This window comes from Phyllopteryx taeniolatus, chromosome 8 (genome assembly GCF_024500385.1).
Source record: "Phyllopteryx taeniolatus isolate TA_2022b chromosome 8, UOR_Ptae_1.2, whole genome shotgun sequence".
NCBI classification, from domain to species: Eukaryota; Metazoa; Chordata; class Actinopteri; order Syngnathiformes; family Syngnathidae; genus Phyllopteryx; species Phyllopteryx taeniolatus.
Window position 1 is genome coordinate 24,068,147 of NC_084509.1, and position 18,818 is coordinate 24,086,964.

General features: G+C 42.5%; 1 long non-coding RNA gene across 1 annotated transcript; it reads left to right on the plus strand.

Annotated features, from left to right (window-relative positions):
* The first annotated feature begins 147 nt into the window (after positions 1 to 147).
* Positions 148 to 13,008, plus strand: LOC133482669 (uncharacterized). Its single transcript, XR_009789870.1, has 2 exons — positions 148 to 303; positions 11,730 to 13,008. It is a non-coding gene; the product is annotated as an uncharacterized LOC133482669 (long non-coding RNA).
* Positions 13,009 to 18,818: the final 5,810 nt, after the last annotated feature.

Here is an 18,818-nt window from a genome sequence, read left to right on the forward strand (position 1 = left end):
CAATGCCTACCTCCGGAAACTCCGACCCTACCGCATTCCCAGACCTTCCGACGTCATTCATCGACTGGACCAATCAGCGCTGCGGCATACCAGTAAGCGTCAAGCAGCCCGAGCTGTGGCTGGTATGCAAGCCTCCCATCACGAAGTATCCCCGGCACGAACTCATCATATGTTAGTGAAAGTGTATGAGGGGAACAGCGGCGGCGGAGGACGAGCTGCCATGGCAGGAGAGGTGCCTCCATTCGGCCGGTGGACATATTGTCCTCATGGGCGGGAGGGGACGTGAAGGAGGCACGTGAGCAGGTATTCAGGATTGGCGAGCAGGAGATGCATGTTGCATGGCTGATGCGTGCATTTGTTTATATTTCGACATACAAATGTAAAATTCTAAATTGCACTTATATAAGTGTTTATCTGACCTGGATATTTGTTGTAAGACTGTTATAAAAAGAATGATGCTTTGAGGCAAATACTTGAGTAACAATACTGCATGCTCTAGAAGCTGCAAAAGATTTGTTTCCAGATCTAAATTATTGTCTGTTTGATGATGCTGTTTCTTGTCGAGGCAGATGTTATTATTATTACTTTTTTTCTTTTTGATGAAACTGTAGTTTAATAACGAGAAAGCGAGACATGCTTTCAAATGCACATATATGCTCAGTGGTTTGCGGCCCAGATACCGCTGACGATTCATTACAATGGAAAAAAAAAAAAAAAAAAAAGTTCCTTTGAATTGACTTAATTCGGACACGTACATTGGTTGCACGTGATAATTATTTCCGAGGAAAGAGGGGGGAATGACGTCATTTGAAGTCAGAAGCGTCAATATTTTTCAATGATTCATTTCATATCCTAAATCACACGTTTGGAGTTTTATACACTTACTGTTTTTAGGATTTTTTTTTTCAAAACTATTTCACAAGTGCAAAAAAAATCATGATGTAATATATCATGAGATGGAAATTATATACTGTAGACCAATTTTTTTTCTTTCGTTTTTATAGCCGTGACACACGAAAGTTGAAAATGTTGCATTTGAAATTGTATATTGATTTATAAATAAATTAGCACGCCCAACGCTGAAAAGGCGACATTGACGCCGCATTTATTATCTCCAGCCCTGCAGCATCCCTTACATATGGGCTACTTCTCATGCAGACCTCCCTCCCGTCCCAGTCCAGCTGCCCCCCCCCCCCCCCCCCCTTTGGGAGCACCCCTTTTACAAGACATGTGTTAAAGGACTGATGGAAAAAGAAGGCCGATAAGGCTTAAAACATTCATTATACTTGTCGCTGCTCAATGACGACCAAGCAGGGTGAACTATTATTATCTCGTGTATGTTTATAAGACCCCGACCAACTTCATCAACTTGTAAGCATGTAAACAACCAAAAACCGTAGGTTTATTTCTACACGCCTCGATAGGCTGTCAATGGAGATAATCTCTGACTGATTTAGAATACCAGAGCCAAAACCATGGCGATGATGCATATTAATCCACAAATTTAAAATATCCTGATCGCCCAAAGGCAATTTCACTTTTAAATGAAACAAACGACGACGACTACTACTAGTAATAATAATAATAATAATAATAATCCCCACCACATGAAATGTTAATTTTGTATTTTTTTTTCTCGCCCGACACAAATTTAGAGGGATTAGAGTGTTGAGGTTGTGCGGAAGAAAGAAAAAAAAGTAATCATCAAAAAAATGACGAGGCTGTGCGACCCAGCAGATCCTTCCGGTCTGTTAGTTATGTTTTTTTTTAAAATTCTAAATTCCTTTGGTTTCTAATTTTGCTACTGTTAAATTTGGAATGCGATATTATTATTTGTTTCCTTCCGGACCAGACCGCTGTAAAGCAGCCCGCGAGATTTACGGTTTATGAAGTGCAGACAAGTGAACTGGCACACCGCGAGATAATTAATCCGAGATAATGAATGAGACGGTGAAGATGCATGCAATCATTAATTCTTATGACACGTTTATTTGTCTCCCGTCTCCCCGGGATCACTTTCGAGATTCAAGATCCCTACCACAATGTAAGTGACGCGTAAACGAGCGGGTTTGGTGTGGCCAATATGTGGCAACTGCAATTGAATTCATTTTGTATTTTTTGCTGATTTGCAGATTGAGAAATACTATTTCTCCGCGACCATAAAATCGTACTTTGTGACCGTAGCTTGTTAGGAAAACACCCACAATTGAAACATGGTCACCAAACAATGAAGAGTGTGGTGGGTTGCAGGTGAAGAAGTGAAACTCCTTTTTGCCCAAAAAACAATTCTTCTACACTCAATATTAATTGTCAAAGCAACATAAACGCATATAACAAATCAGTACTTAATTGTCTTTCCATAAGAAAGGTGAGCAATCTTAAAAATGTATCTTTGTTAAGTATTTTAAAACACATTCGAACATGCGGTTATCTTTTTTTAATTATTAAGCATGAAGTGTAGATATTAATAAGTGTAGAAACATCAATTTCTGGCTTTATTGCACCTGACGAAAATTATTGACAAATTATATAATTTTTATGCCCTGAAGAGTATTTCGGTGTATTATCGCAAAACCGCAGGACCTCTATCCAACCCATTCTCCTCCTCTATTCTTCCTCTCCCTCATCCATCACGGTCCTTGGTGCTCACGCAGAAGAAAGACCACATCAGCTGACTCGTTTGGGAGGCAGTCTCTGTAAAAGAGCAAGCCACAAGACTAGAGGGGCGACAGCAAATTATGCATAGTCCCACAATTGCTTGCGTGACAACTCCCCCCAACACACACGCATACATGTACGCAACCACACACACACGCACGCCTTCCGTTTGCCCAATCTCCTGTGAATCATCAGTCGAACATATGCCAATGTGAACTCATCGTGGATATATTGAGCTGACAGTAACTCTAAGCAAACATTTTGTAGACTCGCCAAGTCCGGTCCCGGCCTGCACTGAGAGAAATCCAATGGGATTTATAGACCATATCTGCCAACATCTGTCCTATCTGAGGCCATAGTCAGTCAGGCCCCCTCCCCCGCTCCACCCCACCCCCTTACGCAGGCACAGTCACACACACTTGAACCCATATTCAAAGGCCGTCGCGTTACTATCTGAATTCGAGGCTCTGGTCCTAGTCATTTCAAATACCTGCACGGTCTCCCTGTCTCCTCTAGAGGGCGAATACACCAGCCAAGCAAGATAGGGTGTGTGACACAGTACATAAGCGGAAACGTGTAGTTCTGAAATTCAAAACTATACTCCAGAAAATAAAAGTGCTTCAGAGGTTCTATATTGCACTCCTGAATCTATAGCGTCCCCGGTTCCTTATAGCACCATTGTACACCACAGCACTCACACCGTTGGGTCAAAAACAACCCAATTTGGGTTCATTTTTAAACCAATTGCTGGGTCAAAAAAAGGACCTAATGCCACTTGGGCCAATTACACCCCAAAATGTGCTATTCATTTGACCTAACATTTGGGTTTCACCTATAACCCAACTATTTGGTCAAATTGACCCAAGTGGCAGTCAGTCGCTTTTTGACCCAACATGGGTTCAATGAGAAACCCATTTAAAATAACCCAACATTGTAGTAGGGTTTTTGTAGCTGACTGTGGACTCGGAGAGAATACTCAGACCAAGGTTTTAAAGTGATGAAATGATATGTACGAACATAAACTGAGTTATATTGACTACAATCTTATGAAATAATTGATCACAGATACACTCAGAAAAGTTTGACCATTGTCTACTTAATAAAAACAAGGCAACACAGTGACAATTTCTTGTTGTAAGGTGATGGTTCTGTTATTCTATATAGCGCCATGGAGTTCCTGGGTTAACCTAATCAAACCATTTGGTTCCCATTTAGTGTAATAGATAATAGATGGTTCTATATAGAACCACTAAGAATGGGTGCTAAATACAGTAGTACCCAAACGCGGTTTCCCTATGCATAAGCCCAAGAGCCGCATCCGGGTACTGTATCTGTAGAATCTTTATTTTATTTTTCTGAGTGTACGTACTCATTATCATAATCTATTTTAAGCCCTTCCAAAGCACCCACAGTCGGTGCATATAAGACCCACCTATTTCCCAAATGCATTATGAATGGATGGAAGTTATTAGCACCATGTGCTCATATTATGGAGCACATGGTGCATGTTCGTATGTTTACTGTATTGCAAAACTGTTGAAACAGGCCATGTATTTTTGCCACATGAAATGAACCAAAATCAAGCAGGAACGAAATCTACACAATGGCATTGGAAAGCAAGCACTAAAGCAGTGCCCTTAGTTTAGATTAATGACATATGTGAGCTTATTCTGCAGTCCAGGGTTAAAGGGCTGGGATCACTAATGATTATAATATAATGTGTGGCGATAACCAATCCCTTTGAGATATTATCTCCCGCTGGCCAATGCTCAGGGGACGAGCTTGCATGTCTGTAGAGCTGCAGATAGCTGCCGCTGCTTACTGCGGCGACTGCTGCAGATTTCTGCGCTCTGACATGAAAGCCTGCAAGCATCAGGCATGGAGAGACTGAGAGCTGGCCGCTGCTGATACCTACATTAAATGAATGAAATTAAATCATACAACAGACAAGTGAGGCAGGTTTTCCTTCGACAAAATAACGAATAAGAATGATTATTATTTTACCTCTTGTATTTGTTTGGATATGGATCAAATTAAGATGAGGGAGATTTGCGTGAAACCTGTCACATGTCTAAATTATTGGATATTAAAGTAAATCAAGGGGTGATATTTATTAAAAAAATGAAATACTAAAATTAACAAGCCAACATATAGTACAGTAGCATGAAAGATGAAGTGCTTATAACAAATGTATTAGACCACATTTCTTCCCTCAGAGTCCATCCAGCACCACAAAGTCCCTTGATGCAGCTCCTTTCAATTTCTGTGAAGAATTTTTACAAGGAATGAGTCATTTCCAACTGAATGAAGCCATAAATTATTAAAGCATTACATTCAAACATAAGAAAAAATCTGTTCGGTAATGCAAGTAAATGAACTACTATTTGACACATAAGAAATCATAATGTGCTTTACAGTTTTGTTGTTGTTGCTGTAAAACTGCACATTTGGAAATTGATGTCTAACAAAAATATATTTTAGCATTAAACATCCATCCATCCATTTTCTGTACCGCGTATCCTCACTAGGGTCACGGGCGTGCTAGAGCCTATCCCAGCTATCTTCGGGCGAGAGGCGGGGTACACCCTGAACTGGTCGCCAGCCAATCGCAGGGCACATAGAAACGAACAACCATTCACACTCACATTCACACCTACGGGCAATTTAGAGTCGTCAATCAACCTACCACGCATGTTTTTGGGATGTGGGAGGAAACCGGAATACCTAGGGAAAACCCACGCAGGCATGGGGAGAACATGCAAACTCCACACACGCAAAGCCGGGATTTGAACCCCGGTCCCTCAGAACTGTGAGGCAGATGTGCTAATCAGTCTTTCACCGTCTCGCCATACTGTATTGTTATCTGAATATATATATTCGGGTAATGTTCTGACCATTGAGTGTTTAATTGGAGAATTCTGCAACCGATGTACATACAGTATACTGAAAAATAGCACACATTACTATGGTGGGGGGAAAAAACACTCGGCAAACAATAATGATTCTATTCTGTCCACTACAAATGTGCACAATCCAATTAGTCTGGAAATCTCTGAATAATTATTGACCTTCGCTGATCAATAAAAAACAGTGCAGTCCCTAACAATGTCTGGATTAGAAAAGAACCAAAAGGATCAGGAGGAAGAAGTAATGAAATGAGTGAAGCCGCTGTGCTGGATGTGGCATTTCCTATTCAGCTCTATCCATCTTCATTGGGCTTTTGTGTGGGTAAAAAGCAAAGGCGCGCATAAGGTAAAGCTCGAATAAAAGCCACGGCTTTAGGTCTATATGCAATAGATCAGCAGGCAGGCAAAGCTTTATATTCGTCAGGAGGGAGATATTTTACCTCTGTCTTACGGTTTTATGTTGGAGAGGTGTCACCCAGGGGAAATAGATCGCTAATGCATAGGCAAAGCGCGGATCGCTGTACGTCAGACAGGGTGTGGATGGGTCGTGTGTGTGTTTCTGTGTGTGTGTGTGTGTGTGTGTGGGGGGGGGGGGGGGTTGCGGAGAAGGAATTTAAAATCCACCACTGGCCCATCATTGAGACCAAGCAGTATCCGTGCCTTGAGCGTTGTGTAACTCGTAATATGGCTTGCAGTAACACGCAAAAAAAACCCCCCAAAAACTTCATAATTGAAAAATATCCTCATTGTCATCCAAATGTACTGTTTCTGAACTGTAGCTCAACTTCCTAATATTTGTACCTAAACATCTTGCTCACGCCCTTCCAACATAATGAACACACCCGTATACCATATACAGCAAAGGGAGGACGTGATTTACAATGTTGCTCAAAACACAGCGATCCCTGTCATATTTCCACCAGCGTATAAATAAGTCCCCTTTTCATCAGGGGTTTCACTGAGAGTATATATGTTGCTTACAATGTGTGCATATTTTTTTCAAATACACAGAAAATAATCACATTTTGCTGGAACCTTTACGACATGCTTGCAATTCTGTCAAAAAATTTGAATAAAGCAGATAAACAAGCGGTTTCAATCTATTAACCTATATAAGTAAGATTTCATTTTAACAGGACTAATTATTTCTACAAAGGGATTACTGGGGATGGGTGAAACTATGGCAGTGTGTAAATCTAGCAGCATTACTCTAATTTTAGCTAGGCTGCCTGTCTTTGCTCAGGATTGTTTCACCAGAGAGCAATAGGATTAGGACCTTGACCCCTCGTCTCCTTCTGTGGCTGAAAGGCAAACCCAGTTTGTTGACTTTGTCCGTGTCTTCCAGACAAATTCCTCAAATCTCAATACCTTTATGAGTCTGCATCTGCTTACTGAATTTGGTGAAGTAGGATACAAATCCTCCAGATGGGATTGGTAGTCATGTCCCTGGTCTCTTGGCCCGACATGCTCAGGATGTAAAGTGACCGTCAATGCCACGACCCCATCGTCGAGAGGACTCAGCAGATTTGGATATAATGACATTACTGTCTCTATTAAGATTCACATTTAGCATTGTACCACTAGACTTCTTACCCCTATGTCAAAAGCATCAAAGTATCACCCTGCTTGTGGTAATATTCAAATAGTCAAATCATGTCATCTGACTGCATGTGTGCAACCTCTTTTTTGCAAGTGACAAAAGAGAGGCTGTCTATATGCAAAGAATACAATGCCAATATATATTATAATTGAAAGCAAAGCCCCTGAACATCCATGAAGCAAACCATTTGGCTGCAAATAGAACCAAATATGTATATATATTTGTCATTTGACAAATACTTGTTCTCACAAATACAACCCTTTTTTATTTTTCACAGACACAAATTATATACAGCACAAGTGACTTGTCTGTCTCAATCTCTCTCTCCCTCCAGTTTTCACTCTCACAAGTGCACCTATTCCCTTGACTTTCCCTGCTGCCATTCAGTCCTGTGACTGTGGGCAGGAGGCCAAATTGTTTCTCTCCCTCTGTCAGGGCTATGTAGAGGGGATGAGACTACCTTGCGTATGGCTGATGGCTCCATCCATTAGAGCCACAAGGAGTCAGGTGCTGTATACATGCATACTGTATACTGTGAGTACAAATGGCTTGGATGAGTTGGGGAAGCTTTCCAGATAATACTACCATGTTGCTTTTTTTGGCACATTAACATAAAATCATAACAAATTGGAATAGATTATTATTTTTTTTTTGTCGAGAGCAGGTAACGTGATGTGTCTACAGGTGTGTACAAAATGGCGACCATGCCAAATTTGCAAAGCTACTTGACCTCGTACCTGGTTCAGCAACTGCTGGAGAATCAAATTCCTGTTTACTTCAAGACTGAGCAGCCAGGACCACCGCACCAAGTGACCGACGACTTCAAGATTGCTGGCCCAGACCGCCACACCAGTCATTTATCACTCCGACGCTTCACATCCTGCACCCGCTTTCAGGCCCAGCTCCAGCAGTGCAGAGCTTGAGACTGCCATTCATCTACCCTGGTCCGCCAAAACCTCATGCCTGGCAACTGGAACTCTTTGGGGCCCGGCATCATGGCCATTTTCCTGAGCGGCCTTGGACAGACCCATGTGCTTGGCGTGTTGGCATGGGTTTTCTCCGGGTACTCTGGTTTCCACCCACATCCAAAAACATGCATGGTAGGTTAATCGATGACTCTAAATTGCCCATAGGTGTAAGTGTGAGTGTGAAGGGTTGTTTTTTTATATGTGCCCTGGGATTGGGTGGCGACCAGTTAAGGGTTTACCCCTCCTCTCGCCCAAAGATAGCTGGGATAGGCTGCAGCACGCCCACGACCCTAGTGTGGAGTACAGAAAATGGATGGATGGATGATTATAGCCTACTAATTTTAAATCCTTGAGGTGAAATTACATTTACAATCTGCTGTATATTTTTGTTGCATCAGCACACAGAGAACATGACCACAGAAATGTGCAGGCATGCAAGGAAAAATGTCAGTCTCCAAACGGTGCTCTGCAACTCAGATAAAGTTGGGGGTATCAGTGCCTACCTCAATGGCACCTCAGTCACTAATTGCATCTGGGCACATACAAATATCAAAGGGTTCTTGGGGTACTGGTATGGGATCAGTAGGGTGTCGGATCGGGTTTCAGCACATCTGTGCTGTTTCCCGGTCTGTGCGCCCTGCCCCTCCGCCCTGCCTGCGGGGGTGGAAGGGCATGTGGGAGGTTGGCATTGGGACCCTGTGGCCCCCACTGGGTGGCCAGTTGTCGGGGCGCCACGGTGGGGCCGGCGGATTGCCCTGGGTCCCTCGATGTGGGACGTGTCCCATCCACCAGGCTGCTCTCGGATGGACCCCTGGGCCTGATCCTGTTGATTGATTGGGTGGGGTCCTCAGCCTCCGCGGTGCAGCCACAGCAATTACAGGACACTTCTGTCAGTCTTTGTGCATGTAAAACGGTGTTAATTCACTTGCATGTATCCGCAGGCACACACCCCTAGGACTCTTTCACTAGGTGTGGGGTCACACACTTACTGCGACAAATAACTCATGAATATGCAAATCGCTTGTGTATCCCCTCACTTATACTGTTGTTCTGTAGTTGTACAGCCGGGTTCACGACCCTTGTCCTGCATGCTTCTTCTCCTGTCCTTGTCCTGTTCTATCTTGTCCTGTCCTTCCCTCACAGGGTGTAGCACAACAGCCCCATGCAACACTCATATTTAAGGTTTCATTGTTGTAGATAATCTAATTTACTTCTCTCATCCTGTTTACAATCTGTGCTTTGTCTTTTGTCTTTGTTTCTCTCTCCCTTCAAGAAACTTTGTTCTGTTTGACTGATCAAGTCTGATTCTCAATAAACCTCAATTATAATGCTAAGAAACCACAGCGGAAGCTTAAAAACTCCACTGTGACACAGTAAAACTGTTCCGGCATAAAAGGGATACAGATTTTGCATTCTCCTTGACCTAACAGCCGAACAGGACAAAAAAATAAAAATAAAATAAAAATCAATGGCACCTCGACAATAGTCATGATGTTTGGCTTCAATAACTACAAATTGTATTTTTTATTTTTTTTTGTCACCATACAGACTGTTTACTATCACAGATACACAGCGCAAGTGTCAACTCCAGTAAGTCATATTCCACAAACTTATAATTTAAACATTTAATTATATTAATATTTACAATTGGGAATCATGATGGATTTACGGTTAGCCTGTCTGCCTCACAGTTCTTCGGTTCAGCGTTCAAATCTTGGCTCCAGTCTTCCTGTGTGGAGTTCGCATGTTTTCCCTTTGGTTGCGTGGGTTTTCTCCGGGCACTCCGGCTTCCTTACACACTCATTTGCATTGGCTCATTGAAGACTGAATTGTCCATGTGTATTAATCTGAGTGTGAAGACTTAAATGTCTGATGTGCTCTGTGATTGGCTGTCTACCAGTCCAGGGTATACCCTGCCTCTTGCCCAAGGTAAACTGGGATAGGCTCCAGCTCACACACAACCCTAATTAGGCTAAGCACAAGGGCGATTTTAAGATCAGAGGTTGAGGGGTCCTGGAATTTATTTAAGGGGTACTTAAAATAAGCACCCCCAAAATGGACTAGAAACACCTATGGGGGCGCGCGCACACACACACGCACACGCACACATACAATATTAAGCCTTACGAAATATGTTTGCCATGGTGGGTGCACACAGTTGAGGCGACATGTGGGCATTTTTCTATTTGCAATGGTGTCCTTCTAGTCGCTTGTCCATTTTTGGTTCACATCCTGCAAACGCCAGCTAAACCCATCGGGCCTTTCAGTTTATTGAGTATTGTGGGTCAGGGATCTGAAAACATATTTCCCAGAGTGGAGAATTTTTGCATATCGCTGTGGAGACGCCAAATATTTGGCTAAGTTTAAAAGTAGTCAGTTCACATAAAACTTTGCATTACCATCAGATGCCTGTACAGTATATGGTACTTCAACAGGAAGTCACGTAACTATATGTAAATGATTAACAACATTTTTCATGAACATGTCATCAAAAGATGAAAACTATCAGCACTCACTTCTATGTACATCTGGATTGGATGGACAACTTAGAAAATAGCATCATGTGTTTCCACCCACCCATTTTCCCATGTTAGCAAAAGTATTGGAACATGTGACTCCCAGTTATGTTCTATTACATTGATTATTCAAACAATATATAGGACCAAATGTACTATCAGTTTCAGATTTGGGTTATACCTGTGAAAACTTAATTTATACTAGCGCGTGGTGTAATCCACATGAAAACAAGAGAGATGTATATGGGGTTAATAAAATGGCAATTGTGAATCTGAGAGAAAATTGAAAATCAAATATGTGCAAACATTGGCCATGGCCAGTGCTACCCTTTGGAATCACCAAAAGAAGAAACAGAAGGAGGTCCAACCACAACTATTAGTTACCTTACAAACAACCTTCAGAGGGCAGAAGTGAAGGTATAACAATCTACTGTTTGCACAAGACTTTAGGACATGAAGTACAGAGGCTACAGCAGAAAAAGCAAGAAGAGTCTGAATACCTGGCTAGAATTTGCTAAAAAGTAATGCAATGGGAGTTAACAATTCTGTGAGAAAGTTTTATGGACTGATGAGAATAAGATGCACCTTTATGAAAGTGATTGAAAGGATAAAGCTTTAAAAAAAGAAATGAGGTGCTCATGATCACAAACATATAAACTCATCTGTGAAACTCAACGGCGGTAATGTCATCACGGTTTAGGCTTGCAGAGTATCTTCTGGGACAGACTCAGTAATCTTCATGAAAAAACAACATGATGGTGGCAGCGAAAAGCACTCAGAAGTCTACAGAAACATTTTGTCTGCCAAATAAAAGAACGATGCAACCAAAGTGATTGCAAGATCTTGGATCATGCAGAAAGACAATGACCCAAAACACACAATTCTTCATTTTTTTTCTGTTTCAATACTTTTCCTCATAAAATTTGGTCTGAGAATTCTGACTCAATGCAGTGATGCTGTGTGATCCTTAAAACAGGACAAAACACTAATTTTATCGCCATTCAGGAATATTGACAATCATACCCTACTTGTGTTCTCCACTGAATTCATATGATTCTCTTCTTCTCCTCTGATAATACAGACAAGCTAGTTATGCCACTCCATGGAGAACCCTCCTCCTCCTTTGACGTCCAATGCCTGCAGATTAGTTGAAAGGGTGAAGAGGTCGCAACCTTCCTGGGAGATGTTTTACGATGACACGGTTGAGAACGACTGATTTGTCTTCACTGGAGCGTGCTGCTGGCATCATCTACATGCAGAGAGAGAGTGCGAGAGAGGTGGGGGTTTTCTTGGAGGGATGTGTGGAGGAGGGCAAGCTGTAAATTAGCCAGTTTGGCAGACTGATGGTCAGTGGCAGTTAAAAAAACCCAGCACCCACCTTGACCTCAGTTTAGGACATCCAGCTGAGCCAAGAATGGGAGGAGGTCTTTACTGTGGTGTGGTGGTAAATACAGTATGTAGTAGACATTGAGAAGACCACCTTTGTCTCATGTGCATATTTTTCTGTATTCTTTATTCAATTTCACAATATATTTATCAAAGTACTCATATAACAAAATATACAAAACAGTGCATATAATTGATGAATTTCACACTGAAATTATTCCAAAATGTTTAAACGGAGGTTCAACAAATATTTGCTTTAGTCCTGTTACGCTATAATTTCTTGTACTGGTTATTGACAATTACTTTTTAAATCAACCCTATATATCAGCAGTGAAGAACGCACTCATATAATATTGCATTACATTGAAACAAAACTACACTATGCTTGTACAGCTTTGCAGTATTGGCCTCTGGACCTGGAGTCTTGTTTCCTTGATGTGGCTGATTCATTTAAAGTTAATAATAATAATAATAATAAGTCAGTTGTTATACAAAATATTTACATTTTTGGATGGACATGTTGTAATTTTGTAACTTAAAATTATATGAAGTGAACCCCACTATATCACAGTTATAGCTCAGATTTTAAAGTGATCGTTTTCTATGGGTCCGAATCGAGTTGCACACCTTCAGTGTAGGACCACGTTGTGCTGCAACATGCTCTGTGTTTTACTGGAAGAAATACAGCATATTTAGAGCAAGAACAGGCAGAGAAGGTTCCCAACTACTGTAAGATCCAGTAATGGTTGTTCCCACAAAGCAGAGAGAATTTATACCTGTGAGTATTATTGTACTGTGTGCCCGTCGATGGTGTTACACATTATATAATAGCATTACGCTAGCAGACTTTCGTTACATGAAATTACATGGTTTGGTTGAAAATTTTTGTGCTTACAATGTCTAATGCTCTTCTGTTTCATGTTTCAATGTTACACTTAAACTAAGTGACAAATAAACAGCTTGAAGCAAACAAACTGCCTTTCTTTTGGAGAAATGTGTGATCGAACAAGAAGACAGGCGCAAAGGAATACTTTAAAAAGTGTGTTTTGATAAGTTTACATTTGTTGTGATACATTTTCCAGCCTTTTATTGAACTCCAGGAAAGTCTGCTGAGCACACTCAGGCTGCTCCAGCAACTTGCTGCAGGATGTCACCCAGGCTGGAAGCTCACATGCTATCCCATCAGGCTGTGCATCTTCAAACAATAGCATTTTCACAGAGCCTATAACACATACAGTCTATTCTATACATTTTATGCTTGTACTTTATTTTTGTTTTTTTTCATTGAAATACATTTACATTCTGTTGAAAAAGTATGTTTTAATAAGAAGGTGGGGGTACAGCTGACGAAAAAAAATGTCAATGGGGAGGAGACGGTTTCGATGGTCCTCTAAACTCGTTTGGGTGCCCCCCGGAGTTGAATGCCCAGGGCCACCAAATTCAAGTGCAATATAATGTTTCACCTTCCAAGGGGTCTGGACTTTCTACAGGCTCTGGAGCACATAAATTGACGGGGGTATGCATGGACAGCCAGATTTCTTTTCTTTAAGCACATAGGAGAATATATTCCAATGTGATTTTTCAAACTTGAGATGAATTGCAATGGCTGTTTTTGTCATGAACGGAACAAAGGACAGGACCCAAAATGCACAACTCCAATTCAAATGGACAGTTTAAAAAAAGAAAGGTTTAATAAACAGGCAGAGGTCAGGCAGGAAACAGGCAGGAAATCCCCAAAGGCAACAGTATCCAAAAAACATGAGGCAAAAAGGCAAGGTCAATTATCAGAACAGGTTCTAGGCTTAGTATGAGTTGGTGACGTAGAAACAAGGAATCCTGGAACGTGACAACAAGGTACAGTGAACTGGCGACCAGAAAGAATGAGACACAAGGTTAAATGCATGGGGTAATTAGGGTAAATGAGGCACAGGTGGGGAAGATGCTCTCAGGAGTAGGTGTGTACGAGACAGGGGGAAGACAAAAACCATAACACACACCCATGACAGTACCCCCCCCCCTTAACGGCCGGCCCCCGAGCCCCAAGATGCGCAACATGGAATTCCCGAATGAGTGAGTCATTAACGATAAACTCAGACGGCACCCATGAATGTTCCTCAGGCCCATAGCCCTCCCAGTCCACCAGATATTGAAACCCCCTCCGATGAGATGACAACAGCCGCCTCAGAACAGGGTCAAGCCTTACTCTGAGTTGGTGACGTGGAAACAAGGAATGCTGGAACGTGACAACAAGGTACAACGAACTGGCGACCAGAAAGAATGAGACATGAGGTTAAATGCATGGGGTAATTAGGGTAAACGAGGCACAGGTGGGGAAGAGGCTCTCAGGAGCAGGTGTGTATGAGACAGGGGTAAGGCAACAACCATAACACACACCCATGACATAAGCAGGTGATTTGCCAAAACTAAAGTATAAACAGTCAGTCCAACATGCTTGACCTCTGAGTAAAGAGAGTCCCAAGTTGAGGTTATTTTATATTAATATATGATTTTAAACCCATTTTATAAAATTTGTAGACAAGATTCAAGTTGATGGGTGTGGTCTTCTCCGTCCCTCTTCGACACGCCCCTGGGCTACTTAACCCTGACTCCCGCCCTCTCCCTGGCTCTGTTTTTTCTCTCTCCTATCGCTTCTTGGCTTGGTGGCATCTAGCCAGCCACGGGCTGGCCTCGGCCACCCTCCCTACTGCCCTTTCTTTGTTCTGGCACACGGCTCAGTAACCGCGAAGGCCAGGATGAGAACAGACTCGGCTTCCCAGCCTATCCTTTGGCCACCGCTAGGCAATCAGGACAGCTGCTACTAAAGTACCAGGAACGCTTCCAGCCAAGCGTGATCGCTCTGAAATTGCCAGCGAGCCCCCAAAAAAGGCAGGAAGAGAAACAGTTATACTTTCCCAACAAGGCGTGACAAGCAACAAGACCAAGATGGCGCCTACCAGTGTGGTCGCCTCGGTAACGCGCTCTCTAGTATTGTTTTTGTTTTTGTGTTTTTCGTCCGTCTTTGGAGACCTTACACGACTCACTTACACAAGGGGAGACCTGCTAACCATCAATGAGGCACCTCTGGACTTTCTGTCACCAACTTTCGCAAATCCGCTCAGTTTTTTGCCCGAGTTACTCACCGGAGCGGCGTCTGCGGTTTTCGGCGCATGGAGACGGAAACGGCGCCACGGAGGGAAGCGTGACGGCATTCAGGTGAAACTCCGCAAGCGAGGACACAGATTGCCGTTCCCGTCGATCCACCTCGTGAATATACGCTCCCTACCCAACAAAATGGACGAGCTTCATCTTCTGTTAAAGACCAGTAAAGACTTCGGACTCTCCGCGGGCATGTGCTTTCATGGAGACCTGGGTTTGCGACGCTGTACCCGATGGCGCCGTCATGCTTCCCGGCTTCCACATTCATCGAGCGGACCGCGACATGGAATCATCGGTGAAAACAAAGGGCGGCAGGATATGCCTCTATATCAATGAAAAATGGTGTACGGATGTCACGGAGCTCAGCACACACTGCAGCCCGCATTTGGAGTCGCTGTTTTTGAACTGTAAGCCATTCTACTCGCCACGTGAGTTCGCATCATTCATTCTGGCTGGAGTCTACATTCCGCCTCAAGCTAACACGAACACCGCATTGCTAACGCTCGCCGAACAAGTCAACAAAATTGAAAAAAAACCACCCGGACTCACCCCTCATTATTCTCGTGGACTTTAACAAAGCTAAACTCAACCACGAACTCCCTAAATACAAGCAGCACATCGACTGTCCTACCAGGGAAAATAACATTTTGGACCACTGCTACACTACGCTAAAAAACGCATACCGTGCTATACCTCGTGCAGCCCTGGGCTCGTCTGATCACTGCTTAATTCACTTAATACCGACGTACAGGCAATAACTTAAATGTCCAGAGCCTACAGTGAAAACAGTGAAAAAGTGGACCAATGAAGCAAAGATGGAACTTCAGAGCTGTTTAGACTGCACAGACTGGAGTGTCTTTGAAAATTCAGCTGGCAACCTGGATGAATATACGGACATTGTCACATCCTATATCAGTTTCTGTGAAGATGCACATTCAACAACAACAAGCCGTGGTTCACTGCTAAACTTAAGCAGCTTTGCCAAGCTAAGGAGGATGCATATCAGAGCGGGGACAGGGCCCTGTATAATCGCGCTAGAAACCAGCTGACTAAAGAAATTAACATTGCAAAGAGGAACTATGCAGCAAAGTTGGAAAAACATTTTAGCGCTAACGACTCTAAATCAGTCTGGCATGCATTCTAATCACTGAAAAATTACAAGCGACGATCCCCCCAAGCTGAGAACAATAGCACACTAGCCAACGACTTGAATACCTTCTACTGCAGATTTGAAAAGGACACTTTCTGAGAAAGCACGGCCTGCCACCAGAACTGCTGAGACAGTTCTACACAGCGGTCATCGAATCAGTCCTGTGTTCTTCCTTCACAGTCTGGTTTGGTGCTGCTACAATAAAGGACAAACTCCGACTGCAACGGTCAATCAAAACTGCTGAAAGGATTGTCGGTACCCCCCTACCCACCATTGAGGACTTGCACGCTGCCAGAACTAAGACAAGGGTGTGCAAAATCCTCTAGGACCCTCCGCACTCCGGTAACAAGCTCTTCCAGCTCCTTCCCTCAGTTAGGCGCTACCGATCAATGCAAACTAGAACTAGCAGACATTCCAAAAGCTTCCTCCCTCTTGCGATCAACTTCTTAAACACCTAAACTACAATTCCATTACAACATGCTGGCAATTTTTTGACTTGAGTTTGTTGTCACATTTCTGTGGGGCCAATTATGTATTACTCGTGCACTCACTGTAGTTGTCTCGCCATGCTGCACTATTTGCATATACTGCCCACTCATGCCAGAGTAGCATCTGCTCAATTTGCACACTGATTGAGGAGTATCTGTAACATTTGCACAACCAACATTATCCCAGATTATCGCACTTTAAACCGCAAAATGTACCGGCATTACCAGATAACTAGCAACCCTTTACTGCTCAGTGACTGTTTTTTTTGTCAATGTCTTTCTGTCTCCAAAGTGTTCTGTAAATTGACTGTCTGTTGTCGTACTAGAGCGGCTCCAACTACCGGAGACAAATTCCTTGTGTGTTTTTGGACATACTTGGCAAATAAAGATGATTCTGATTCTGATTCTGATTTTTCTTCTTCCGCCTCTTTTGTTTTGTTTCATTTTTGTGCATCTTTTTCTTCTGCAACCAACCCTATCTCAGTGTTTCTGAGAGAGACCACTCCCAGAGGCCAGTTCAGTTACATTCGTGAGTAGACAACTGCAAGTGTTTACCAGACTGTACAATATTAGTGCCTAATAAATTTGGGGAAATTACTAGCTTCAGACAAAATCTCAACTTTGTCCTCTCTCTCTGTCTCATCCGGAATGGACGCGTTAAATGCTCTCGTTTTCCACTTTAGTCCAACACACAATGTTTTATTTATTGTTTCGTATGCCTATTTTCCTTCTTTTTTAAGCATTATTATTGTTATTTTCTTTCTTTAGTTAGACCCCTTTGTGTGTTTCCCTTTAGATCCCTTGTAGATGTAATTAAATATACAGTGGGTACGGAACGTTTTCAGGCCCCCTTAAATTTTTCACTCTTTGTTATATTGCAGCCATTTGTTAAAATCATTTAAGTTCTTTGTTTTCCTCAATGTACACACCGCACCCCATATTGACAGAAAAAACTGAAGTGTTGCAATTTTTGCCGGTTTATTACAACCCCAATTCCGATGAAGTTGGGAGATTGTGTTAAACATAAATAAAAATAGAATACAATGATTTGCAAATCATGTTCAACCTATATTTAATTGAATACAATACATAGACAAGATATTTAATGTTCAAACTGATAAACTTTATTGTTTTTAACAAATAATCATTAACTTAGAATTTTATGGCTGCAACACGTTCCAAAAAAAGCTGGGACAGGTGGCAAAAAAGACTGAGAAAGTTGAGAAATGCTCATCAAACACCTGTTTGGAATGTCCCACAGATGAACAGGTTACTTGGGAACAGGTGGGTGCCATGATTGGGGATAAGAGGAGCTTCCCTGAATTGCTCAGTCAATCACAAGCAAAGATGGGGCGAGGTTCACCTCTTCGTGAACAAGTGCGTGAGGAAATAGTCGAACAGTTTAAGGACAATGTTCCTCAACATACGATACCAAGGAATTTAGGGATTTCATCATCTACGGTCCATAATATCATCAAAAGGTTCACAGAATCTGGAGAAATCACTGCAAGACCGAAAACCAATATTGAATGCCCGTGACCTTCGATCCCTCAGGTGGCACTGCATCAAAAACCGACATCAATGTGTAAAGGATATCACCACATGGGCTCAGGAACACTTCAGAAAACCAATGTCAGTAAATACAGTTCGACGCTACATTCGTAAGTGCAACTTGAAACTCAACTATGCAAAGCAAAAGCCATTTATCAACAACACCCAGAAACGCCGCCGGCTTCTCTGGGCCCGAGCTCATCTAAGATGGACTGATACAAAGTTGAAAAGTGTTCTGTGGTCCGACGAGTCCACATTTCAAATTGTTTGTGAAAATTGTGGAGATCGTGTCCTCCGGGCCATAGAGGAAAAGAACCATCTGGACTGTTATGAATGCAAAGTTCAAAAGCCAGCATCTGTGATGGTATGGGGCTGTGTTAGTGCCAATGGCATGGGTAACTTACACATCTGTGAAGGCACCATTAATGCTGAAAGGTAC